This window comes from Mustela nivalis, assembly GCF_964662115.1.
Source record: "Mustela nivalis genome assembly, chromosome: 11".
Taxonomy (NCBI): Eukaryota; Metazoa; Chordata; class Mammalia; order Carnivora; family Mustelidae; genus Mustela; species Mustela nivalis.
Genome location: NC_139030.1, coordinates 76,039,110 through 76,065,069, shown reverse-complemented (window position 1 = coordinate 76,065,069; position 25,960 = coordinate 76,039,110). Strand labels below are relative to the sequence as shown.

Below are 25,960 nucleotides of genomic sequence, written 5' to 3'. Positions count from 1 at the left end.
ATGGATTCTGCTACAGAAGCAAAGAGGAGAAAATGGAATAAATGGAGCATAACTGGATCATGAGGGACGAGGGTCACCAAGGTGGTGGGTTTCTGGAATTGGCGAACGCGTCCGCCATGAGGCAGAAAGGAGGCTGAGGACAAACTTCAATGGTGGAATAATTAAACCCTGTTTGAAATTCACACCCTTGGATCTATAGCTTTGAAAGGAGATTTGCTGCTCCGTATTAGATATTTTCATTAACACCCTTATGAAGCACCTAATATCATTTATGAGGATACAACAGGGGAAACCAGCAGAACACACGGTTACACACAGACTACCTATGTGTTCATCACGGGCACTGGGAAGTCCGCATGAAGAGCAGGCAGAGTGAGAATAGAGGAAAACCTCCCACCCGCGGAAACCCCTGAGCGAGGCCATCGTGCGTCACGCCTACAGCCAGCAAACAGTGGTCACTGCTGGTCAATAAATAAATAAATGAACAAAAGTAAGATAGTGATGAAAACATTGAGCCAGAGTTAGGGGAAAAAACAGCTTAAGGTGCCTGGGCGTTCCAGGATGGGGAGCAGGTACAAAGGTGTGGGAGTTCCAAGAAAGCGAGGTCCACAGGTTTCAGGTGGACGTCAGTGGGCCTGGACCCGGAAGTCCGGGAGGCGGACAGGTGGGAGAGAGAAGGATCGAGGGGCAGAGCGCCTGGTTTGCTAAGGAATTTGGGTTTTTTCTCAAAGATTATTGGGGGTCATTAAGGGGAACTCTGGCATGGGGTTTGCATTTCTAAAAGATTCTTGTTTAGCTCTTTGGAGAATGGCCCGGAAGGGGAGAGCCTGGATGGGAGCCAGACGTGGAGACGTTCATGTAACAACTGGCAGGAGAAGACAAGACCCTGCAGAGGAGAGGAGGGAAGATCTGAGAGAGTCTGGAAGGGCCAGAAGAAGGCGGCTGGATACATGTGAGAAAGGAGTCAGAAAGAGGGTGGGAAGAGTAACACCTGGGTAGGTGATGGGAACACGTCTCTGGATAAGGAGCAGATTTTGAGGCACAGAGAGTCATCCAAATGACTCCCTGGCTTCCTGTGGGTGGGGCTGGGATGAGGCTTCCTCATCTTGTTTTGGAACGTGCTCCAAAGTGCCTCAGAACCACACTTGGGCCCTCGGAGTAACAGAAAGGACAGCCTGGATCCTGCTCTGGGTAGTGAAGGCATCACCCCCAAGTTGCAAAGGAATTTGCCCCTGCCCCTCTCCTGGTGTCACCCCCAGTGGAAAAGACCAGGCCAAGGTGAAAGGACATCTTGGTCCCCTGCGGAGAGGCTGACAGTGGTGCCGGCTGTTCCACAGGCCCCTGGCTCTGGAGGGCCGGGCTGTGGAGGAGTGCAGGGTGCACCCAGGGCCCAGCTCCGCGCATGGGGACAGAGAAGGGGTTGGAGGACAGAGAGCCACCCGGGTTCACTGACACTCAAAACTCAGGCTGGCTTTCAGTTTGCTGGGGGCCCAGCTCTGTGGTGATATGGCTACTGTTTACCAGGCCGGGAGCCAGCCCCTCCAAGCATCTGGTTTCACGCCCATAGTGACTGGACCTACAATTACTAATCCCTAATTACTGTTAGCTGTTGCCCTTGTCACTGTGACTCCTCAGGCCATCCCATGCACCTCCCACTATCCTTGCCCCTTGGGTCTCCATGTCTGGGGCCATATAGCCCTCAGGGCCCCGTTCACAGTCACTCAGCACCCCAGACCACTGCAATGGCCCCTCTAGAGCCCACATCTGAATCTTTTAAAAAAAAAAAAAAAAAAAAGACCTCTTTGGGTGCCTGGGGCTTTTTGCTTCTCCTGCGAATTGTTCACCTTTCTCTCCCAGGCACCCTGCACAGGCCAGGCTCTTCGTGAAAGGGAGAAACTAGACTTCAGCTGTGTAGGGGCCCCCAGACGGGGGATGTAGTAGCCTCTTCCCCCCAAGCTGGGGAACTGACCCCCCAGTGGCTATTATCTCCAAACCACAGGCCTCTGCCACAGCCCTACGGTGACCAGACAGCACAGGCTGGCTATGCCTCCTGCAGCCGACAGCCCCCCTCGGGGGGTAGGTCCCAGCACAGCCTCAGGCCCCTGCAGCAGCAATACACTTGGCAGGCTGTTCCAGAAAAAAGTTCCTTGTTCTCCTGTCTCCAATCCCATCCTGACCTGAACATCTACCCACAGATGGAGGCTCCCCTGCTGCCTCCTCCGAGGCCCCCTGTGATCTCAACAGTCTTGCTGGCCTTACACAGCCATCTCAAGTAGGCCCCTGGGGCCCTCTGCTCCTGGGATAGCCCCTGCCCCACTCTCCAGCTCCCATAGAGCCACGAGGCATGTGTGGCATGCTTCCCGGGGGAGTCAGAAAGCACCTTCTCAGAATACAGCAGCTCCTAATTTCTAGAACTGCAGAGTCATTCGGGAGATGAGAAACAGGGTATTGTGGAGCTGATAGTGAAGATAGGGGTTGGGAGGGGTTGCAGGTGATGGGGGGTGAGTCAGAAAGGATGGCTGTTACACGGCTTTTTTCTAAAGAAGAGCCCAGAAGCCAGCCTGTACAGTGGGATAAGTGTGGTTAGAAGGTGAAAGCCCTGCCAAGAGAGCCCCCCCTCCAACACACAAGGACATGCCCTCCCATGAGGCTGTCCTCCATCAGCCCGGACCCAGGCCAGCCCTTGTAGGCCGCAGCTTGGGCACAGCCCTTGGCCTCTGCAGTGGCTGCCGGGCACTGGAGCTGGGGCCTGGTCACTTCCTCAGACTCCAGCAAGTGGGTGTGGCCTTGTGCCGCCTTGTCATGCCCTCTGGCTTCCCACCAAGGCCATCCAGTCCACCTGCCTCTGAGCCCCGGTCTGTTGACACCACTGCCCTCTTCCCATGCCAAGCACCTCCTGGTAGCTGACAGGGGGCAGGCTCCCTCGCAGGAAGAGTCATGTTCCTGGGCACCTGCACTCCATCCCTACACCCCTCCCCCAACACAGCGAGGCCCATCAGATGTGGGGGGCACACCACTACCACCAGACCCTGCTACCCCCACACCTGGGAGAGGCCATGAGGTCATGGGGAGCTGCCCTCTGGAAGGAGTAGAGAAGGGACTGCCCCAATTCACCTTCACCGAGACTCTGAACCCCAGTGTCCCAGGCTGCGGAGCCTGAAGCCGAGCTTACAGAGCAGATGGTCAAAGCCTCCGAAGGCCTCTCCTCAGGGCTCTTGGAGCACAAAGTGAAACAGCCCCACACTGTCACAGAGCACAGGCAGCTCAGCAGCCGGTACTTGCTTCAGACTGACTCCGGGCTGTCCTTGTTCCTCTGGGAAAGGCCTGGACAAGTCCGGCCCCAGGGGCTTCCCTCCCCCTACTGTGGGCTGGCCATGGTGTCTCACAACCAGACACAGATGACACAGAGCTAGGGCCAGGGGACACCTCTGTCTTCCCTGTGAACCCGACTGAGATAAGCACAAGGGGGCCTTGAGGGGGAAATTAGACAGAAAGGATGGCCTCAGCTCCCAGGGAGATGTTGTTGAGTAGCAAGGAGAGCAAAGAGGAGAGGTGACCAGCCACGCACTCGCTCAGGAGTTCCAGTCTTTGTCACACTGGCTGGCAGCTTCTATCTTCTCCTCCACAAACTTCCTTCCCAATTCTCTCTCCAGCTCGGGGGGCTTTGGGGAATGTTCCCAACCAACCTCAGCCTAAGACAGCACATGGCAGGGTATACAACTGATGTCAGTTAATGGGGATGCGAACCAGCTCTGGAGTCAGGTGGGATCCCAGCCCAGCCACTCGCTAGCTGAGGGCTCAAGTGGCTTGAGCTCTCTGAGCCTCAGTTTCCTTATCTGTAAAATGGTGACAGTATCGGTGACCATCTTGCAGGGCTGGTCAGAGGAGTGAATGAGCAAGTCTATATCAGGCACTTGACACCAGGCTTGGCACGTACGAGGAACTGGCCTGACGTTAGCAGTGGCTAGGAGCAGTAGTGCAGAACTGTGGGCTCTTCGCTGAGGGAATGCGTCTTCCCCAAAACTGTCTTACTTCTCCTCCCTCCTTTGGCCTCAGCATTGAAATTGGGCCATGGAAGCCCAGGCAGGGCCTCAGATGACAGAACTCTGGACAAAGCTGCTGGTACTATCAAATAAAGAAATAACATCTTTTTTAAAAGGGGGCAGGACACGTGGGTGGCTCAGTGGGTTAAGCGTCTGCCTCTAGCTCAGGGTCCTGGGATCCATTCCTAGTTTGGGCTCCTTGCTCAGCAGAGAGCCTGCTTCTCCCTCTCTCTCTGCCTGCCACTCCCCCTGTTTGGGGTCCGTCTCTCACTATCTCTCTCTCTCCTTCTCTGTCAAAGAAATAAAATCTTTAAAAAACAAACAAACAAAACCAACTTCTGGTAGCAAGTAGGTTGGGGCACAAGGGGTCAGCACAGGCCTGTTGAGGGGTGGGTTTGGGAGTGGGGCAGATAGAGGATGGGCCTGATTGCCCACAGAACTCCAGGTAAGGGGGGGATCTGATGGGTTAGTGACTAAGGCTTTTGCCCCCCGGCCCAATGAGGCCCAGCACCCCAAGAGATAGCTGTCCTCGGGCTCCCCCATCAGCATTTCCGGGCCTTTGTGTTTGCCTCTGCGGCGTAGGTACTATCTCCCAGGTTGTGGTTAAGATCAAATGAGACAACGCCTACGAAAACTGGCTTGACTGTGCCAGGCATGGTTGCTGGGTCCGTGTGCTACAGGTGCCATGGCTGGGGCCACTGGCGGGTGGCTAAAACCATGGAGAGTTATTTCTCGTGATTCTGGAGGCCGGAAGTCTGAGATCAAGATGTCAGCAGGGTTGGTCCGAGGCCTCTTTCCTGGGCTGGTGTTGGACATCTCCCTGTTCAATCTTCACACTGTCTCTGTGTGTCTGTGTCCTCATGAGTTCTTCTAGTGGGATCAGGATCCATCCTAACGGCCTCATTCTAACTTAATTACCTCTTCAAGGCCCTATCTCCAAATATAGTCATATTCTGAGCTACTGGGGGGGGGGGACTTCAACGTGTGAATTTGGGGGGGACGCAAGTCAGCCCAGAACACTTGGTGCTCAAGACACATAGCTATTAATTCAGTTCGCCAAATGCCTTCTGCGCACCTGCATTATTTCAGGCTTTTAGAAACATGTGAAAGAACAAAGCAGATCAAGACCCTTATCTGTGTGGGGCTTTATCCTGGGGGTGGGGGGACAGGGGGCAGACATCACACAGTCAATGTAATACAAGTAAATTGTATAGTGTCCTAGAAGGTGATCCATTTATGGGGCGGGAGGGGAAGGCAAGGTAAGGGGGATCAGGAAATATGGGTTGAAATCTGAAGAAGTAATCATGGTAGGCCTCACTTAGGTAACATTTGGCAAAGTCTTCAGTGAGTTTGCTCTATTATTATTATTATTATTATTTATTATTATTATTCCTAGGAAATAATATCAGATTTATTGGGCTGTGAACCCCCTCATCTCTGCTCACCCACCCCACACCCCCATCCAGCTCTAGTACTGGAGAATAAAAGGTGTCCCTGGGACAAAAAATCCAACTTGGATGCTTGACTCTGCTCCTTACCAGCTGTGTGATACAGGGCAAGTCACCTACCTTCTCTGAACATGTGACCCCCCACCACCCGCCCACCTCTGGGCCATCACCTCAGTGAGGTGGGGTCAGGGCAGAAGCCCAGTCATGCATGGGCAAAGCTGCTTTGGGGCTGGTTAGGTGCTGAGATTTCAGAAGGAGCTACCAGATTTTGTGTAGGAAGAGCTGTGTGTCAGTTAGGACCATGTTTGGCTGCAGGGGACTGAAAACTAGAATCACAAGAGCTTAAACAAAGAAAGGATTTTTTTTTTATTTTTTTTTTTAAATCTCACACAGAAAAAGAAGCTTGAGTCGGCAGTCAAGGACTGGCGCTAATTCCTCGGGTCAGCTAGCCTCCCTGTCCCCTCCTCCTCCAGCATACTCAGCCCCTGGCTTTTGTCCTCATGGTTGGAAGATGGGTGCTGTGCCTCCAGGCACCTAATCTGTCTTCTAGGAAGGTAGAAAAGGGATAGCGTGAAGTCTGCAGTCAGAGGTAAAGGGCTTATGAACATGCCAGATGAGTCACTTCCTTTTTTAATATCTCCCCGCTGACTTCCCCCTCTCATTCCATTGGGAACGAGAACTGGGTCAACATGGCCACTACCAGTTCCAAAAGATCCCAGGAAGTATTTCATCTGGGTCCGAGGTTACCCCCCCACCCCATTCAGGGTCCTGCTGGTAGGAAGAAGAGGAAACTAGACACTGAGTAGGTGTCCAGCACACTGTTCTCAGCCCAGCTCAGTACTGAAGGGGTGGGGAGGAGTGTGCAGCAGACTCCTGGTGAGGCCAGAGCCTGGAACCAAGAGTCCAGGCTAGGACCACCCCTCATCACCAGCCATAGCTCTAGGAGAGGGAAGAGCCTGGAGGACCTGCATGGCATCGACAGGCCAGGGGTAGGTAGATTTTTTCCCTTCCTCTAACATTGTGCCCTTCCCTGTCCTCTCCTCACAGGGCTTTGTGAACCAGCATCCACAGCCCCCATTTCTACAGACCGCCACTCTCTTATCTCTCACACACACTCGCCACAGGGTCTCCCTGATGCCGTGAGCGTGGTACCAATGAGTGGGGGATGGAGACAGCCCCTCATCGCTGCCTCTTGAAGGTCTTCCCCCTCCCCTCTGCAAAAGTAGGGCTGCAAAGCTGGGGAGCAGAGGTTATATGCTAGTTTTGTTGTTTTTCCTAGTGAATCGTGGTCAGCCTACCCTTGCTGAGGTCTTTCATAGACGGGCCATGCTAGGTTCCACCAGTTCATAAGGCTGGGACACATGAGCAAGGTGTTGTGCTGGAAAAGGGGCAAAGGCAGTTGTGGAGAGAGAGAAACCCCAAGTTAATATTTCAGTGGATGATGCCGCTGGGCCTGTGGGCTCCAAGACGTTGACAGCTGTGCAAAGGACAGCTCCTGCTGCCGTTAGCTCAGGCTGAGCCATTTACAAGAGGGTATTAGGGGCTTGCCCTTGTCACACCTGCTTATGGAAGCCCCCCAGGGCCCTCCTGCCCATGCTGAGTTATGCTTCCTTCTCCAGAAAGTTCCAGCACACCTGCCATTCAGGAGACATCACAGGCCCAAGGGCTCGCTTTTTTAACAGTCACAGAGACTGTGAAAGCTGGAGCTGGTGGCCCAGAAGGGAAGACCCCAGAGTGGAGAGAGGTGAGAAGACAGGACACTGGACTGGGCATTCTGGGGAGAAGGACTGTGTTAGTGGGCTGGGGCCGCCATGATAAGCACCACAGATTGGGCGACTTGAACAACCAAAATTTATTTCCCCACAGTCCTGGAGGCAACAAGTCCAAGATCAAGTTGGCAGGAATAGCTGCTTCAGAGGCCTCTCTCCTTGGCTTGTAACTAGCCATCTTCTCCCTGTGTCCCTACATGATCTCCCATCTGTGGGTGTCAGCATCCCAATCTCCTCTTCTCATAATACAGTAGGACCCATCCTCATAATGAGCTCTTTAAAGATCCTGTCTCTAAAAATAGTCACATTCTGAGGCACTGGGGGTTAGATCATCAACATGAAACTGGGGGGACCCAGTTCACCCCACAAGGAAAGCCATGCTGGGGACATCTGAGGTGGGTGGGGGTGGATGCTGAATGGAAAAGGGGTGTGGGGACACCGAAGAGGCTGTCTAGCTCCCCAGCCCCCACTACTGTCACCACCACTGGGCTGGCCATCTCCTCCCACCTCCCCGCCCATAATTCCCATGGTGCTACACTGCTCCTTCCGTCTCAAACCAGCCCCAGCGCCTTCTAAGGCAAGATTAGCTTTTCAAACAACTTTTAAGTCTTCATGACAGCGCCCGCTCTTTCCTTGTGGTGACTAATGGGGGAAATTCAGGCAAGGTCAGGAAGGAGGCTGGCACGGAGTACAGTGGGTGAAGATAGGGTTTTCTGGTTGCCCCTCCCCCAATGCTCCAGGAAGGTGCCTGTCCTGGCCTCTGCCCCAGGTTGGGTTTGTCCTGCCCGCTGGCCCCGGCCGGCATTCTGACCTGCCCCTGGCCACAGTGCCAGAGGCTGCAGATCTGGAAGGGGAATGAGGAAGCAAAAGAGGAAGGAGTACCAAGAAGGAGAGGGGGAAGGGCAGGGGCTCCCCCTTCCCTCTTGCCTGGCCCTGCAGGATGGGGGGTGCCCCACAGGGGAAACCACATCCCTGCTGGGAGCTACACCCCTTGCCCAGCCTAGCCCCAGGTGACCCGTTCTGCCTGCAGTGACCCAGGCAAAGCATGCTGTTCCTGCACACACTCATGCTTTCTGAAATCCGAGGAGGCTTGGGGGGGGGGGGTTAGGAGGGGGGTCCTGCCCAGCCCAGGCCCAGCTGGTCGGGCTAATTTTAGGTTTTTCCCCAGCCTGCCTGAGGCCCACTAATCTCCATCGGCCAGGAGAATGCACATTGATCAGATGGCGCCTTCACTCAGTGTCCCCTGCACCCACCCTGCAAGGAAGCCCCTTCCTCCATCTCATTTCGAGCCCTCTTTTACCTACCCCTATTCCACCCCTCCAAACAAAGCTGTCCTGACCACCTCTTCCCAGAGAGAGCTCTCCTCCCCCTGCGCCTGGGGCATCTGCAGACTGAAGGCATAGTGGAACCCTGTGTTCCCAGCGCTGACTGGGAGCTGCGCCCCAAATAAGTGCTAGGTAAGTATGGTTGAAACAAATGAATGAATGAATGAATGACCACTTTATTACACAGCTGCATCAGGAGCCTCACAGAGGTTAGGTCCAAAGTTAGCAAATAACATCCAAAGAGCTCAAAGTTTAAATCAGCCTTGAAACTCCATCTGGAAGGGGTAAACTTCTCACTAAGTCCAGCAGGACCATGTTCCTTCCACAAGACCTGTCTCCTCAGATACCTACCCCCCCCCCAAAAAAAAAACCTCAGAAGAGGGACCTAGTCATTCTCCCTCCCCCACCCAGAATCCCAGATGTTGGCCCAAGACACGGAGATGACAGGAGCACTGCAGGGATTCTCAGGTTTTATCCCACATGTTCCCCACAAAGAACCCACAACTTGAAATCTTAAAAATAAGACGCTCTCCATCCTCTCTCAGTCTCCTCCAGGGGCTGCTTCTCTGTTGCCATGGCAGCCAGGCCAGGGTCCAGTAGCTCCTTGGAAGGTCCAACAGGCTGAGGATGAAGCCATTGAGAGGCACAGAGGAGGCGACAAGGTGGGCAGCAGACACTGGACGCCTGGAGTGAATGGCCTGTATGCCCAAGTCTTAAAGAACCCTGAAGTACACGGAGAAATGCTTTCCAGCTTCAGGCATGAAAAGGGAAGTGCTGTAGACTAGAACCCAAAAGTACCAGCCAGGAGGGGACAGCTGTTCCTCTTACCTCATCTTTCCCCCAGAGTCCAGTGCGTTTTCCCCACCTTTTTATTGGACAATTTCCAAACATAGAGAAAAATGGAAAGAATATACAAGCACTCATGAAACCTCCAGCTAGATACAACAATTGCTAATCTTTTGCCTGCGTCTCCATCTACCTATCTGTATTTGAAACATCTGAGAGTGGGCTACAGACGTGGAGACTCAACAGCTTTAGCTTTAGCTGATTGCTTTAGCAGCACAGTCGGTTAAGTCTCCAACTCTTGGGTTTCAGCTCAGGTCGTGATCTCAGAGTCCTGATCTCAGGGTCATGAGTTCAAGCCCCATGTCGGGCTCCACACTCAGCACAGGGTCTGCTTATATTCTCCGTCCCTCTCTCCCTCTACTGCTCCCATCATACATGCACGCATGCTCTCATGCTCTCTCTCTCAAATAAATAAACACATCTTTAAAAAAACAACAACTTGTAACTAACATTTATTCTAAGTAAAGAAGCTTTGCATGACTAGAAAAATAAGGGAGGGTCAGGGATTATAGAGTAAAATCATACCAAGCCAAGCCTGAATTTGTCCTCAGAAACTTCTAAATTGGATTCTCATCACAGAAGAACAAGTAAGCCTTTCAGCTCTGCCAAACATCTACCCAGGAAGCTTCTAGGTATATATTTAACAGCAAGCCTGCAAGTCGTGTATTTATATTTCCCGAAATAATATTTTGTGAAACTGTGGCTATTCTACAAATGTATTCTGATCACATAGTAGGTGCTTGAAAAGTCCAAGCACAACCGCCCCTGGGGTGGTACCAAATCTTCCAGGCTCTTCACCTGGGTCACCTGGGGGCTGACTCAGCTTCGGTTGGCCCCAACCCAGCCTCTTGAGAATGGCTTCTATTTACTCAAAGAGGATCCTTTTGGTCCCACTGGACACCTGCTCTAGCAGTGCTGAGACCTCCTTAGCCACCCAGTCCTCTCTTTTCTTCTTATCAAATCCCTAATCTATCTGTGGCCAGTATCACAAGTTAGCTGTTATTTGTCCTTTGTTTTCTCACCATGAGTTGGTCTTATTTCCCCAAGCAGAGCCTAACGCCCTCTCCTCTTTCAACAGCTCGAGCTTTTTCAGCTAGAATTGGTTATGGACTCCAGGCAGGTAAAAATTGGGATCACCAGAGTCCCTGACCCCTGGCGTGCCAGGGACTGTGCTTAATCCCTTCCAAACATACTCTCATTTAATCCTCACAAACCCTGTGGCTGGGTCCTAGCATAAACTTCAATGTATAGATAAGGAAATTGAGGCTCAGAGAGATGGACAGGAGTCCCACAACCAGTGAGTAGCAGAGGCAGAGTCTGAACTGGCTGCTCAGGTCCCAGATTTTTAGGCACTGGGTGCCAGAGTTAGGATGTAGGGCAAAGGGGACCATGGGGATGGGTGGGGGTGGGGGAGGGAGGAGACCACTGATGATCGGGTGGATGGAGCTGCCGTATCATCTTCACTATGGTTTTCTGTTCTGAATGGGAATCTCACATCCTACAGAGGGAGTCCTACAGAGCAAGGAACTCAGTTTCCTCTGTGAGTCTTCTCTCCACCAATACTCAGTAAACACAAACAGGTATGAAAAAAATGCATCTCCCAAGCAAAAATCCAGATGGCAGAGTGCTCCACCCACCCATTTGCATTCCCTTGACAATTACGTGTCGAGTGTGTTCAGGTCGTGTCCTGAGATGCTGGCATTGCATTCCAGGGGGAATGGTTTTTCCACAGCAGAAAACCACAGGTTGATACCCTACATTCTTCTGTAGCATGTGGGACAGCTGTGGGGTTCCAGGGAGACCAGAAAGGGAGCAGAGATGGTGGCACTTGGGATGAGAGAAGAAAAGGCTGCCCCAACAGATTCCATCATTTGTTTGACTCATTCAGGGTTCAGAAAATATGAAGATGGAAACAAAGAGGAGATCTCAGTTCTTTTCCTCAAAGAGCCAAACAGAAGTGTTTGGTTTTTTTTTTTTTTTTCCTTTTGATCAAGAACTTTGTACGTGAGGAATGGCTGAGTAGCAATGTATATGGTTAGTTTAAAAAATATTGATAAGAATTTGAGCTTTTGCCTTAGTCTGTACTCCATCTGCCCAGGGAAATTTTAGGATTTGTTTTGGTAGTTAAATTAGGAAAAATATCTTAGGTGCCATTCAATTTCTATGGAGGGAAAAAAACAGCCTCACAAGTCAAGCCATTGCCTTGAGAAAGATGTTCTAAATTACTTGATCTCTCCTGCCCTACCTCCAACTTAACTTTTAACAAAATGTCTTCTCCCCATCCTGTGTAGAAGCGAGGGAAGAGCAGGGTCCCTCCAGCTCAGGAGGTAGCCTGAGCAGAGCTTAGGAGAGGGGAATATAGAGCAACACAATGTATGTCCCAGTGTATGTCCCAATCAGTGGGAGGTGGAATGAGAGCAAAGTGAGGGGAGAGGGGAACCCTTCTCCTTCAGCCCTACCGGACCCTGCTCCTTACTTCCTGCTCAGGTCTCTGGGGAGGAGCTGTCTGTACCTGCCTGGAATAGCAGCCACTCCTGTGTCAACCTGGGAGTCCAGCAAAGCTCAGCTCACATTTGAGCTCTGCCAAGCCACATTTGGATCCTGAGGACACAGGCTGCACTTTGAAGAAGGTGCCATCCAAATGGGGAGTGTCCCAGAGGGGGCCAATGTAGCAAGGAGTTAGGGCACAAGCAAACTGCTAGTGGAACCAGTGCAAGCTCCAGTCTGACCCCAGAGGGGCCCTCTGCCCCCGAGGGAGCTAGGTAGGACCAGTCAGAGGTGTGATGCTGCTGGGAGCATTGAGGGGCCACAGAATGGTCTCTGACGATGCAGCAGCCAGTGTTCAAGGTCATCGCTCCTTGCCCTGCAGAGCTGGCCTGGGTGCAGGTAGGCATCCTTGCATAAGGGCCATGGAGCCCTCCCAGAACAAAAGCAACCCAGACCTTGGCCCTAGGCCTTTTGGCCGTTGGTATCACAAGAGCACCTCTGATGGACTGAGGTTGTCCCAAATGAGGATCAGAGGGAAAATCACCATGAGGACAGCTAGCGACAGGTCTCAGGGCTCAGGTTCAACACAAAGGTTAGTGACCCCAGTCCCCCCTAGAATGGCCTTCAGAGACCACGGCTGAGCATGAGACTGTAAACTGACCATTCAGGAAGGCCAGCTCTTCTGCTGTCGGAGCTAAAAGCAGAGCAAGGGCATCATCCCAAGCAAGAACAAGGACGCCTTCTTCTGTGCCGGACCTTTTTCCCAGTAGCAACTCCCTTGTGGCAGGGGCACGAACAGCGGCAGCCAAAATGAGGAGTTGGATTGAAATCTCCATCCACTTAATGTCCCCCCCAACAATGGGAATCCTGTGCCATGCGGACTGCTCATCTCCAGGCCCAGGCCCCTTCTGTCCTACCGCCGTCCAAGATCCTGAGCCTTTCTCCATTACAGACCGAATCCTAAAGTGTCCATAGCTCTGTGGTCCAGTGTGACTGGTTGGCTATCCAGGCTATCCTTTCTTCCTGGAAGAGGCCGCCATATGCCAACAGTCTGGCTCCTAAGTCCCAACACAGGACTGAGCGCCTGTGTCTCACCCAGCCTTACCCACCCCAAAGAGAGATGCCTGTAGCTTCCACTCTTCCTTCCTCCAATCAGTATCTGCCAGCCTGGGCCCAGAGCCACTGCAGCCACACCCACATCCAGAAGCCTTCCCACACCGAAAGTAGGGGCGCCAAGCATACACCAGGCTGTTCCTTCCTTTTATCCTTTGCCTGTGATGCCCTCTTTCCTCTTCTTACCCAGATTCACCTGGCAAATGCTTAGAGATGCAGCTTAGGCATACTGGCTAAAGAAAGCCATCTCCAGTCCCTAGAATGGATTACTTCTCCAGTACCCTGCACTGACCTTGCTCCTAGTGTTTCATTCATTCCTCTAACGAATACTTAAGTGCCTACTCTGCACCTGTCCCAGGTCCTGGGGAACGCAACAGTGAACAAAAGATCAACAACAAAAAATCCCTGTCCTTATGGAAGCTACACTCTAAAGTATGTGGGAAGAAGACAAAAATATAAATAAGTAAGTAAACTACATGGCATGTCCGATTTGAAGTTCTATAAACATAAACAAAGCAGCAAAGTGGATGAGGCATAGAGAGATTAGTTATGTGTGTGTCTCCCTCACTGCTTGGTCTCAGAGGATAGGCATTTGATTGTGTTTCCCTTCTGCCTGGCCAGACACCCTGCTGGGTGGTCCTCTCCACCAGGGTTGCCTATCTGAGCTATGGCCTGGAAGGAAAGGATACCCATTTCTAGTATAACTGATTAAAAGAATAAAGCAAGGACAAGAAACTTCTAGAAAACAGCATTAAGCCTGGCTTCTTTTCCCCATGTCCAGAGCCAGTGTCTCCAAGCGGATTATGGTTCCTATGAAGTTATGGGGGTGGGGGGGGCTGTCTGCTAATCAACTGGCTGTTAATACTGTATTATGATTCATATGTTTGTGAAAATCAGAATTTTGTTCAATTCTTTGCCTGAAGTCCTCCTCTTTAAGGGCTCACAGAAATGACATTGGCTCAGTCCCCAGAACTGGTTTCAAGAAAGCCTTGAGTTGGCAGAGGTTCCTTGGGTGATCCTGGGATCCTGTGGGAGCCATTTAGCCCTTGAGAGCCCCAAGACCCCCTAGGTGTCTGAACCTGTGCCTCCCCATCCCCAGATCACTCAACTGGTCTCCAAGGAGTGAGGGCCCAAGAAAGTCAATGCAGAGCTCCCACAGAGAGGCAGCCTATGTTTCAGGAGATGACTCTCCAACCCCTACCCCAGTTTTCCCATGGACCATCCCTGACCTGAGGTGGGCTAATGACTTTCTCTTGGGGATGTGGAAGTGGGTCCCAAGACCCAGAGGTGCTGCTGCTTTTTGGAAGCTAGCTCGGGGGCAGTCAGCTGGGAGGGGACATAGAGTCTGTGATGGCAGCACAGGTAAGGCAAAACTCCACAAACTGTGAGTGGGACCTTGGAGCAAGTGTGCAGAGGGGTGGGGGCTGTGAGAGAGAGAGAGAGAGGGAGATAGAGGGAGGCTGGGTCTGATCATCTATGCAGTATGCCATGATGCATGAGTGGCACAGGCCTGCCCAGAAGAGGGGCACGTGACTCTGCCTGAGGACACCAGACAGGTAAAGCTTCCTGGCAGAGAGGTGATATCCAAGGTGTGCACTGACGATGAGTAAGCATGAGGCAGGGAGGAAAGAAGCAGAAAAGGGAGTTTCAGGCTACGTGTATCAAAATTCAGAGGTATGAGGCATCACAGCATGTACTGGGAAGCCCAGTGAGTCTGGAATGACTACGCAGGGAGTAAGAATGAAGAAAGAGCAGGAACTGAGACCCAAGGGCACATACACCAACCTGAGGAACTTGGCCTTGGTGGCCAGCCATGTGGTGATGTTCATGGGGCAGCTAGAGATGTAATCCATAGGCAATCGAATGATTTATTAAACCTTAGAAGCAGGAGAAGAGCTGAAGATAGACATCAAGACATTGGCAGCATAGAGGTCATGGAAATTCTTTTTTTTTTCCCTAAGATTTTATTTATTTATTTGTCAGAGAGAGAGAGAGAGAGAGAGCACAATCAGGGGGAGTGGCAGGAAGAGGGAGAAGTAGGCTCTCCACTGATCAAGGAGTCCAACACGGGACTCGATCCTAGAACACTGGGATCATGACCTGAGCCAAAGGCAGCCACCCAACCGAACCACCCAGGAGTCCCGAAGTCATAGAAATTCTAGCGTGGATGGGAAAATGAGGCAGAGTATGGGGGAAAATAGCACTATGCTGAGCACAGAACCCTGAGGAGTAAGACTCAGGTCTCAAGACCCTGAGCCTCCATCATGGACTCTCAGAAGAACTGGTTAACGAGTACGAGTGCCAGGTGAGAAAGAGGCTATCTTGGAAGCCAAGGAAGTGGGAAGTCCCAAGAATGAGATCATGGTCACCGGATCAAATTAACAAAGCAGTCCAGGAAGATAAGGAATGACATATAACCAGTGGACTTGATCATCTGGAACTCACTGGGGACTTCTGGAAACAGTCGTAGAAGCAGAGTGCATAGAAGGGGAGGGATGAGTGGAGGGGGACTTTCATCCAGTGACATTAGCTCGTTCACTAAGCTCAGGGTGCAAGGAAAGGAAAGCGGGAATACAAGATCAAAGGAAGGTGCTTTGCAGGTGGAGAAAAGTTTGAGCATATTTCCAGATGGAGGATAAGCCGGGAGAGATTGGAGGCACCACAGGGTGATAGGAGTGGATGGAGCAAGTCCTGGAGTCACCAGAGGAAACAGAATCAAGTGGAGGGGCTGGACTTGACTCTGAGGAGAGATACCTAATCCCCAGAGACAAGGGTGGGTAGAGGGTGTTGTGTGAAATGCAAGGGAAAGTAGGATGTCCAGGCTGCAGCCGCACTCCATCCAGGGTGAACACTGGAGAGAAATATTATGAAGAGTTTACCTGAGGATCCTGACCCTTTCCACCAGGAGGCCAAAATAATCTTCCAATTCCAAATCAATGACACCCTTTCACCATCATCCTGGGATTAAGGAAGGATCGGACTTCGACTCAGAAAATGGGCAGTCTGTATTGTATATTTTGGGCATGGAATAGTTCAAGGTGATAACAAGGTCCAGGATTCGGATGTGGTCTGGTGCTGAAATGAAGCAGAGGTAAGAGTTGTCGGAATTGAGGAGATCAGAGAAATCTGAGGCTTGGCTCCCAAACAGGAGTAGGATGTAGGAAAGACATTCATCTGCAAGCAACAGAAAATGAGTTCAGTGGCTTACATGAACAAGGAGGTATACATAATATGAAGTCCAGAAATTGAGAGATGTTAATGATAGTTCAATAACCTTTTGATGACAGGGTGACCTCCATCATCCATTTCCTCATGGTTCAAAAATGACTGCCCCTGCTCCAGCCACCACATTTGCAGTCAAGGAGGGAAAGAGGAGAAGAGGGGGTATCAGCCATAACAATAACAGGTGTTCCCAGTTATTAGAAAAGCAAAAGCATTTCTGGAAAACACTGCCTCACCCCCAGGAGATCCCCACCTAGCTCTTCTTGAAGTAACGGAGTCACATGGTCTTCCCAGCTATAAGAGAACCAGAACTGGGCATGAGACTGCCATGATAGATTTACATCCCGAGGCTGGGCACACAGCTGCATGGGACTAAAAATTCAAGGAGGAAGCAGGGACTGGATATTGGCTAAGCAAGCATGCAACCCATGACAGCAGGTCTTGTCCTGCTCCACAGGGTTAGGACTTTGGCCAGTGAGGGATGGGATGGAGATGAGAGCCGCAGGAAGGTAGTCAGAGGCCAGAGCTTCAGGGTCCTTGGACTCCAGGCCCAAGTTTACACTGTGCTCGAAGTGGAGCTCTTAGCAGGATTTTGAGCAGGTGTGTGGCAGGTAGAGCTCCCCTCTGGGAAATGGAAGAGCCAGGCTTGGTCAGTTGAAGCGGGGAGGCAAGGGGGATTCACGGCACCAGTTCGGAGGGGAGCAAGGGCTGCCCAGCTTCCCATGCCCCCTTGAGGCCTCTGGGCAGCACAGACATGTGAACTGGGCAACTTAGAAGGATGCATTCTTCCCAGGGTTCCTGCCCCCACCAGGGCCCTCTGGTCCCCCTAGAAAAATAGGCACAGCAACACAGAAGGATGGACTATGGGCAAGACACTGGTTGTGAGGGGCCAAGAAGGGCTGGAAAAAGCAGGAGAACACACAGAGTATTTGGGGAGTGTTATCTCTGCGCAGCTTTCCCTAAGAACCTTTAATTGCAGTTGTCATTTTACATCTATCTGCAAGTTTCTTAGATGACATCTGTGTCTCGTACTAGGCTGCGAACCCCATAAAGGCAGGAATTGTGTGTGTGTTGGCTTACAGCCAGTCGTCAGCGCACCTGCACATAGTAGCTGGTCACTAAATAGAAAAAAACTGAACAGTTGGTCAGTCAATCAGTGGAACAAACAGGCAATGGGCACGGAAGTTGGGAGTTCACCTTTAGAGATACCTGAGCATCAGGTCAGAGGGGTGAAGTTGAGTTAGGCCATCAGAGCAGGAGCTCGTTTGGACAGAGAAGAGCAAGAAGATCTGATAAGGAGAGGCGTGAGTGGATTATCCCAGCATCTTCTACCTCCCTAAACCCGATTCTGTTAATCTACTCAGTCTGCAGTGGCCCCTGCCTGCCTGGGTGGAGGAGTAGAGAAGCAAGGAGCTGTGGAAGAGAAAGGAAGGTCACTAGCCTTCCCTGACACCCACTCCTTCCCCTCTGACCTACCAAGAGTCGTGTAGCGGCAGCAGAAGGGTCAAGCTCTAGAATTAGGCGCCCTGCAGAGGGGAAGTAGTTGCAAAAAAGTAGTTGTTTTAGCTCAGTTAGCAGTCTGGCTATCTTAGAGGGAAGGCTCTGTTCTCTAGGACAGATGGCTTAGAAACTGGTCGCTGACTACGGGCAGGCAGGGCAGAAGAAACTGCTCAGGAAAATAAAGCCTTTGAACCTCCCAAGAGGTAGTGGACTCTAGAACAATCTAAACTCAGCTCTGCCTCTTATCAGCTCTGGGGTTCTGGCCCCATTACCCAACTTCTCTGTAAAATTCTGTCAACAGTTCTAATATGCACTTTTTCCCCCTCCACACGTTAACACCTCTGAAATTAGGATGCAATTTGCAATCAGTGACAGGTTACAATATAGTTGGTTGTGGGGTTTTTTTAATGTTACATGAAGTAATGGTAGTTCTTACAACTAGGGTGTGCTGGATTTGATGAAATACGGTATTTCCCTTTTTCTGGATCAGCAATCATGTAGGTAAAGCGTCTGGCACAAGACCCGAGCATAATATAGACTCAAGAAAAAAAAATGCTATTTTAACCCTGTTACTTCAAGATATTAAAAAACATCTTCAGAGTCTCTGTGAATTGCTTGACTCCGTGCCTCAGACTCTGTATGCACCTTAGGATGAGTCCTTTCAGGACTTGGCTGTCTGGCTTTGCAGGTGGGACTGGAATTCAAAGCCAGAAAACTGGGGGAGGGAAAGGGCAGAGGGAATTAAGCAAGAGGAAAAATGAAAGATGAAATATTAATTGATCACCTCATTGGAACCTTACAAAGGCGATTGAAATGTAGGAGATGCTGGTTCCAAGCCTGGGAAAGGCAAATGATGAAGCCTAAGGACTGATTCTGCAAGGAGCAAAGAATGGCCAGAACCAATCAACTTTAGCCTCAGAGAACCAGACCTGAAAGACTCAAGAAACCATGAACTTTGATTATTATAAGGTTGTAAGCTGAAAACGTACAATTTTTTCTTTTCTTTTTTTCCTTTTAATTGAAAAGATAGAGACCATTGCTTGATGCAAAGCTCCCTATTGATTTTTAAAGAAATGGAAGAACACTGTTAGGTCCCTGGCAGCAGATCTGGAAAGAATGTCTGATTTTGACCTCTGGCTCAGAATCCAGCTGTTTCCCCTACTTATTGCACATCCCCCCAACAAACACACACATATGTGATTTGCTCAATTTGGATTTTATCAATTTTGTTAGTGTATGAATATCTGGATGAATACTTGACTTTAATAGTTGAATGTTTAGATTGGTTTTTGAAATGTTTTTTGTAAAAGGATTTCATTACTTAATGGAGTTGGGTAATATTTACAGTAAGATCAAGGTTTGATCTGTATTGATCTGGAGAAGTTCTGCAGGAGGTCAAGTGTTTATGGTTTTGCAGGTCCCAGTTATAAGAATCAGGGAAGGACATTAAAATAGAAGATAAATAAGCTTACCAAGACGTTTATGTAAGTAGTGACTCAGGATGTTCATTATTGGGGGGAGAGTTATTAATGAATTACTCTAGGAGTAGAACTGCCCACTGTTGTGTTACCTTGATGGCTGAATAGAATTCATTTGAAAATGCTCCATTTTGCTTATGATTAACTATACGATTATATAAGTGTGGCAAATTCTGCTCAAGAAAGTATACAGCTGTATGACAGAATTAAATTCAGAAAATACAGATCATACAAAAATGCAGAACTGAGTTTTTGATCATAAGATAGCTTGGCAAGTAACAACATGTTTATAAATAATATCTATGATGTCATTTGTCCTTTAATTTAATCAAGATGCCTTTTCTTTAGAGATAATTTTTGTCAAAACAGTCTGTGATGGAACTTACATTTGAAACACTGAGATGGAAACTGGGCTGTTTTGATGTAATTTTAATTGAAAACATTCCATAGTGTTAGGGTTAATTTGCTTGGTACTTTTGGTGGGGGCACACAATGATTATCAGCAAACTCAATGGGATTTTATGTTTTTAGCAGTATCTCATCTACCCATAACCTGGCCTGTGTTCTGGAGTATTTTGTGGTGAAATCACCAAAAAATGGGGCTGGCCAACAGGACCCTTGAGGTCAGCCCAGGCTTACGCACAGACAATAGACACTTAACGAAGATACTACACTGTTGATACTTTATATTTCTTGAAAATAAATTTTATCTCTTAATTTGAAACTTGTTTACTGCTTAGTCAGTACCTATCTCTCCTCTGGTTCTAGAAACGGCTGAAAGTGGATTTGCACGGTGCTGGGGGTGGCTGAGAGAGGGTGCAGCGGCTTTGGAAGTATACGGCCGCAGACACTGGGGTGGGCAGAAGCTGCACCGAGACTGTGACTACAGACATGGATCCTCAACGAAGAAATCAAGCTTCAGTTTGATAAATCTGATCTGGACCATCTCCAGCACATTTTATATGCCTTATGTACCGTTCCTCAGACACTGTGACAGTACAAATAGCATCTTCTGCTTGATCCTAAAATAGCTGGAGATACTGCAGCTCCTTCTTGGGGGTCCCTGCTGGCGAGTGGAGGCCAAGTGCCAAGTCCATCCGCTGTGTCCAACCTGCACCAACCCGGGCACGTGTCATGGAGTGCTGTCATCCAGGCTATGCTTGGACTGGAAAGAGCCCATCTTCTGCACCATTCTAGGTCTGAACAATCCTTTCTGGAAGGAGTGGGACTAAGCCACAGTGGCTGGCAGCTTCCCCGGGTTCTCTTCCACTGTAGCAGAATCTTGAGAAGGCTGAACTCCCGCCAAGGCTGCTGCTGGAGTGTCGGGCTGGATGGTCCTGGTCCCCGGATCCTTTCACTTCTTCCAGAACGTAAGCCACTGCACACACTGGCAGAGGTCACTGACCACCCTTCTGTGGGAGGTCAGGGATGCCCCTACTGGCTGGGGCTTATCCCACTTGGCACCCCAAACTGGTCTGTTTGCTTTTTTTTGTAAGGAATGAACTGGGCAGAAGACAATGGGTTAATAGAGCCCTCCCTCTTCCTGCCTTCCTGACCAGCTCAGCATGCACTGCCTGAGGTGGGTCAGTGGCTTCCTATGTAGGTATTACAGGCAGTCCTCTTGCCATACCTCCCTCACAGGTACACACATTCATACTTATGCTCACACAGGCTCGTTCACCTGTGTGCATTTCACACCCACACATCCTCACCACCAAATGGGCAAACCATCCAAGGGATGGGAACCATGCATGGCACATTCCTCAGCTTAAGAGATGCTCTTTTGCATCTACCCCTGCCAGGCCCCCAAGGATAATATCATTCACTAGGAATTAAGACCCAACCCTCCACCCTTAAAACCCAGGCAGAGAGGATCTGGCTACCTATGGGATTGCAGGTACTATCGTCTTTGTCATGACAGATTGCAGAGTGTCAAAGAGCCTTCTGAACTCTGGTCCCATACCAGTATGGACAGCCAGCCAGCACAGATGAGTCCCAGCTACTGGGGCGCCTCCCTGCTGCTAAAAGTGTGCCCACCAGCTCCTCAACTGCTACCCATAAACCCTGCTGGAAACCCCACCTAACCACAAACCCTTGGCTGGCATCCCCCCCCCCCCATATATTATTCAAAATACTTGAAGTTAACTTGACCAGGTTTCTGTAATCAGCAAGCCTATTTGAATAATAAAAATTTTCTGTTTACTGTAGGTATCCCAAAACTCACTTTTCCATTACCACCTTGTCAATGGACCCCCTTGACATGAAAGGACTATTATTTGGACCCCAAAGTGAGCAAAAATTCCTCAGGAAACCATGGATTTGCTCTCTCCTGCCCTCATCCAAAGCTATCCTAACTCAGCCCACCCGTGTCTGCCTGATGTAGAAGCCTCCCAACCATGTATACGGGCCCACCATGTTGCTAGGAAACTTCTGCTCTTACGCCTGTTTTTCATAGACTGCAGTTCTGTGTGAAGCCAATCCATGTCCTGGGGCTTCATGGCTTGGAGAGACGAACTCAATGGAAACAGGCATTGGTGGGCCTTGAAGTCTAACCGCTGTGGATGGAAAGAACTCTAAGAGACCGGCAAACTCAGTTCTGGCCACTTGGAGTAGACACTTGACCTTTAGTGATTGGCATTTTCAAACAACTAGCCTAGGTAACCACTCAACAAAAACCATGTCATACCATCCCAAACCATAGGAGCCACTGAGGGCACCCTAACTTGAGGAAGATCCTCTATTATGAAAAAAATTGTAGCTATGATCAGACACCAGCAAAAGACTTGCTGTTAGTCAGCAGCCCCTGGACCAAGTCCTGCATCATTCTGTAGGGACTTCCAGGGTGCAGAGAATAGGGGAGACTTGTTCTACCATGGAGACCTCTCCAGCATGTTCCCTGAAAAAAAGCCAGAGCACAGGTATGGATTGCTGCCAGGATGCCAACACAGAAGGATCCAGATGTCAGGTCTTCTGGCAGAACATGCTTCAAAGTCAAGGTAAGGTCCAGAAAGACCCGGAAGCCTTCTTTATCCATCTCAGATATCAGGACCCCCTGAAAAACTGGACTCTGTGATGGTCTTGGTCTCTTGAATTGCTGGTGTTATGGATGTCATCATCAAGACGACAAGTGTGATCTCCTGGACCAGTACCGCTTCCAGCCATTATAGTCGCTACTCACCAAGGTCAGGTTCTAATCCACTGGGCCTCAGTTGGCACCTCAATTCTGGAGGCATAATTCAAAGCTTAATATGCGCCCAATCCATTTTTCTGTCCCTTGTTTTTGTTTTTAAAAAGTGAGCCTAAAAATAAGTCCTACATTGCTATTATACATGGAGCTGATTTTCAGCCAGAATCCATCCTGCTCAGTAGGTGCTTGTGTAGTTCTAGTCGTTAAATATTTTTAATATGACCACTGCCTACACGTCAGACATGACCTATTCTTTGCCTCTGATAAGTTTTCTGACTTTGCCAGTCTTTATATGACCCAGAACACACACTTTGCACAGGAAGTTCCAATTTCCAGCACTGTGAAATGTCTCCCCAGTCCCAGACCACGCTCCACTGGAGGACAGCACAGAGAATGTGCAAGGACCCTGAGAATTCCCGGGGACCCCCTGGTTATCACTGGCCCTGGGGACCTCACTCCAGACATGCTTGCTTCTCTCAGGGGAATCAGATTCTGGCACGTCAAAGGAAAACCTACCACAAATGTCTAGAGCCTTCAGGCTACAAGAGAGATAACTGCACAATGGTGGCATCATCTGGATGTCTCACCCTTCTCAGCGACATGTCCCTGCTGCAGTTAGGAAGGCCACTTTCTGGTTGCTATAAAGTTGCAGAGGCAGCGGCTCCTGTCACATGCTGCCTTCAGACACCCCTGACTCTGCACATTCTACGCAGGGAAGTGTGGCCTTCCCTGCCTACCCCCACACTCCCCCAACAAGAAGAGGAATAAAAGGGGTCAGGGTTGGCTAAAGGCTTACATTTTATTTGTTCTTTTTTTTATTTTTATTTTTTGGCTGGTCTTATCCCCTGGACTTTCTCTCTTTGGGGCCTCCCCTCTGCCCCCCACCCCAGCTTATAGATCTGCCCTGGCATTTCTAACTTTCAGGATCACCCTTGATCTTCATAGTGGCCACTCGGACAGCTCCTCAGACCTGAGTGACACCTGTGCTCTGCCCGGCACCTGTCTGGGCTGGGACCTCAGATGTCACAATAGCATTTCCTGTTTGGGGAGTGTGTCTATGCCTAGCTGAGCTCAGGAAGATGTCAGACTGATTTCTTCCTGTCCCCCTTCCACAACTCCACCAGGACCCAAGGTATCTGGGGCCACACGTCCTTCTCTCAGTTCACTCATGTCTTGAGCTGTTGAAAGGTGGATGCCCACAGGGTTAAGTCATGGGGGGCTGAACAGAGCCTCAGGGCGCATATGGTTTTGCCTCAGGAGGACAATCAGGGGTGATGCACTGGCCACCACCAAAGTGGGGGGGTTCTCCCTGGAGCTGCGACAGGCAAACTTCACCTGAAAATTAAGAAGAGAGCTTTGGGGTGCCTGGGTGGCCCAGTTGGTTAAGCGTCTGCCTTTGGCTCAGATCATGATCCCAGCATCCTGGGATCGAGCCCCACATCAGGCTCCTGGCTCAGCAGGGAGTCTGCTTCTCCCTATCTCTCTGCATCTGCTTCGAGCTCATGCTCGATCTCTCTCTCTCTTTCTCTCTCTCTATCTTTCTGTCTCAATAAATAAATAAAATCCTTCTTTATTCTTTATTCTGGCTATTTTGGTAAAAAGCACGTTAGTGAAGAACAACTCAAAGGAAAGGAAGGAAGGAGGCTTGGAATTTTACAGAGGCGGGTAAACAAGGGGGCGATCTTGGAGTCTTATGGGAGTCACAAGAAAGGATGGAGATGAGAGCTCTCTTGGAAACACTCAGGGCAGTGTGGTCCTTTGTGGTTAGCTGGTTTTCCATTTCCATTTCCGCCACAAAGTAGGGGAGGGGAGGTTTCATGATTGAGGCTGCACAGGGCTCAGATGAAGTTCAACATTGTCACATTGTCAGAACCACATTTTGTTCAAGAAGAATATTGTTACTGAATAACTCAGAGGTAGTCATTATACTTCCTGAGTGGGATAAAGCAAGGCCTTTTAGGAAATAGTCCATCCAGGATTCTTGCTGATATCGTTCCTGCAAAATTGTTGAGCCATCTCTTAAGAAGTGGGGCAAAGGTCGGTGGTTTTAAGGTTCTAAGGATTGGCATCTTAAAAGAGGGATGCCCCAAATAGAGAAATAATGCTATAGAAGTTGCATCAGAGTAAGGAGCCAGGAGTTGAACCTTGAGAATTAACCAGTCCAGTGGATTCCAGAGGTCCCCAGAAGAAAAACCCAGCAATACCACTGAGCTGCTTGACGCTAAGATGGCCATGCTCTTGGTGGCGTTGTCCAAAGTCTTCAAAAGCACGTGTGACCCAAGCATTTTGTCAGACTTCCCTAGTGACCCAGCAGCAGCTGGTTCAGGGAGAATTCTAGCCCATGCATGGTCTGCTGCGGTGCTGGGTCCTTTGAGGTTAATGCCAAGTTATGGGGCTTCAGCTCACAGAGCTTCTTCGGATTCTGGGGGAAAGGCCAGCTGCAAGGCAATTGAGCGTGCTTCAGTGACAATAGCTCTAGTCTGCGGCTGACTGCTCGGGCTTTCGGGGAAGCATCAGAGGAAAACAAAAAAACTATCAGCACATGACAAAATAAAATGGCTGTGGTTAACCTATTACTGACAAAGTTCTGTTTTTAAAAAAATTAAGATTTTATTTATTTGAGGGGTGCCTGGGTGGCTCAGTCATTAAACGTCTACCTTCAGCTCAGGTCATGATCCCAGGGTCCTGGGAACAAGCCCCACATCAAGCTCCCTGCTGGCCGGAAGCTGGCTTCTCCCTCTCCCACTCCCCCTGCTTATGTTCCCTCTCTCGCTGTCTCTCTCTCTGTCAAATAATAAAATACATTAAAAAAAATCTTCTTAAAAAATATTTTATCTTGTTGAGAAAGAGAGAGAGCACAAGCAGGGGCACAACAGAGGCAGAGGGAGAAGTAGGTTCCCCACTGAGCAGGGAGCCCAGTTCGGGGCTTGATCCCAGGACCCTGAGATCATGACCTGAGCGGAAGGCAGAGGCTTAACCGACTGAGCCACCCAGGTGCCCCATTGACAATTTTCTAAAGTGTAAGTAAGATCTCTTGGGTGTTCATAACAGAAGCAGGACAACTGACAAGGACATTTGTTCATTTACAAGGTTATTAATCATATTAAAAAATAAACTTGATTCAGAAAGCCTTGTAGACAAAATATTAACACCATGACTAACTCTATTTTCAAAGAGGAGCAGATATTATACCTAACTTGTAAAGGTAGATGCTTAACCAACTGAGCCACCCAGGCGTTCCCGGAATAAGTTCTAAATATGTACATATGAATATAATTCCACAGTTAGGTGATAGGACACCCAGTGGAAAAACTGCCTCCCCCGCACCCCCCAGAAGATGTTAGATTCAAATGAAGAAAGTTGTAAGTGAGTTACCATTTGGAGACCCTGCTGACTTTCTGACTGACAACATCTACTATGGTTGGCTACTCTCAGCTACAGCAGTGCCAAGAAACGTCAGGGCCAGTGAGGGCATCGGCAAAGCTCTGGCAATTTCCCACACAATGCACAGTTCTGGAAATCTGAATGCAACTACCTATTAC

General features: G+C 49.8%; 1 protein-coding gene across 4 annotated transcripts in view; it reads right to left on the bottom strand.

Annotated features, from left to right (window-relative positions):
- The window catches only part of LOC309844274 (nuclear body protein SP140-like protein), a 73,882-nt gene that overhangs the window by 39,862 nt on the left and 8,060 nt on the right, over window positions 1–25,960 (bottom strand). For 2 of the 4 annotated variants that reach the window (XM_082690855.1, XM_082690856.1), the window contains exon 2: window positions 22,019–22,127. The exons of the other annotated variants lie outside the window; for them this stretch is intronic. The gene's annotated coding sequence lies outside the window, so the exon portion shown is untranslated. The remainder of the gene's footprint in view (window positions 1–22,018; window positions 22,128–25,960) is intronic. 4 annotated transcript variants of the gene reach the window in all.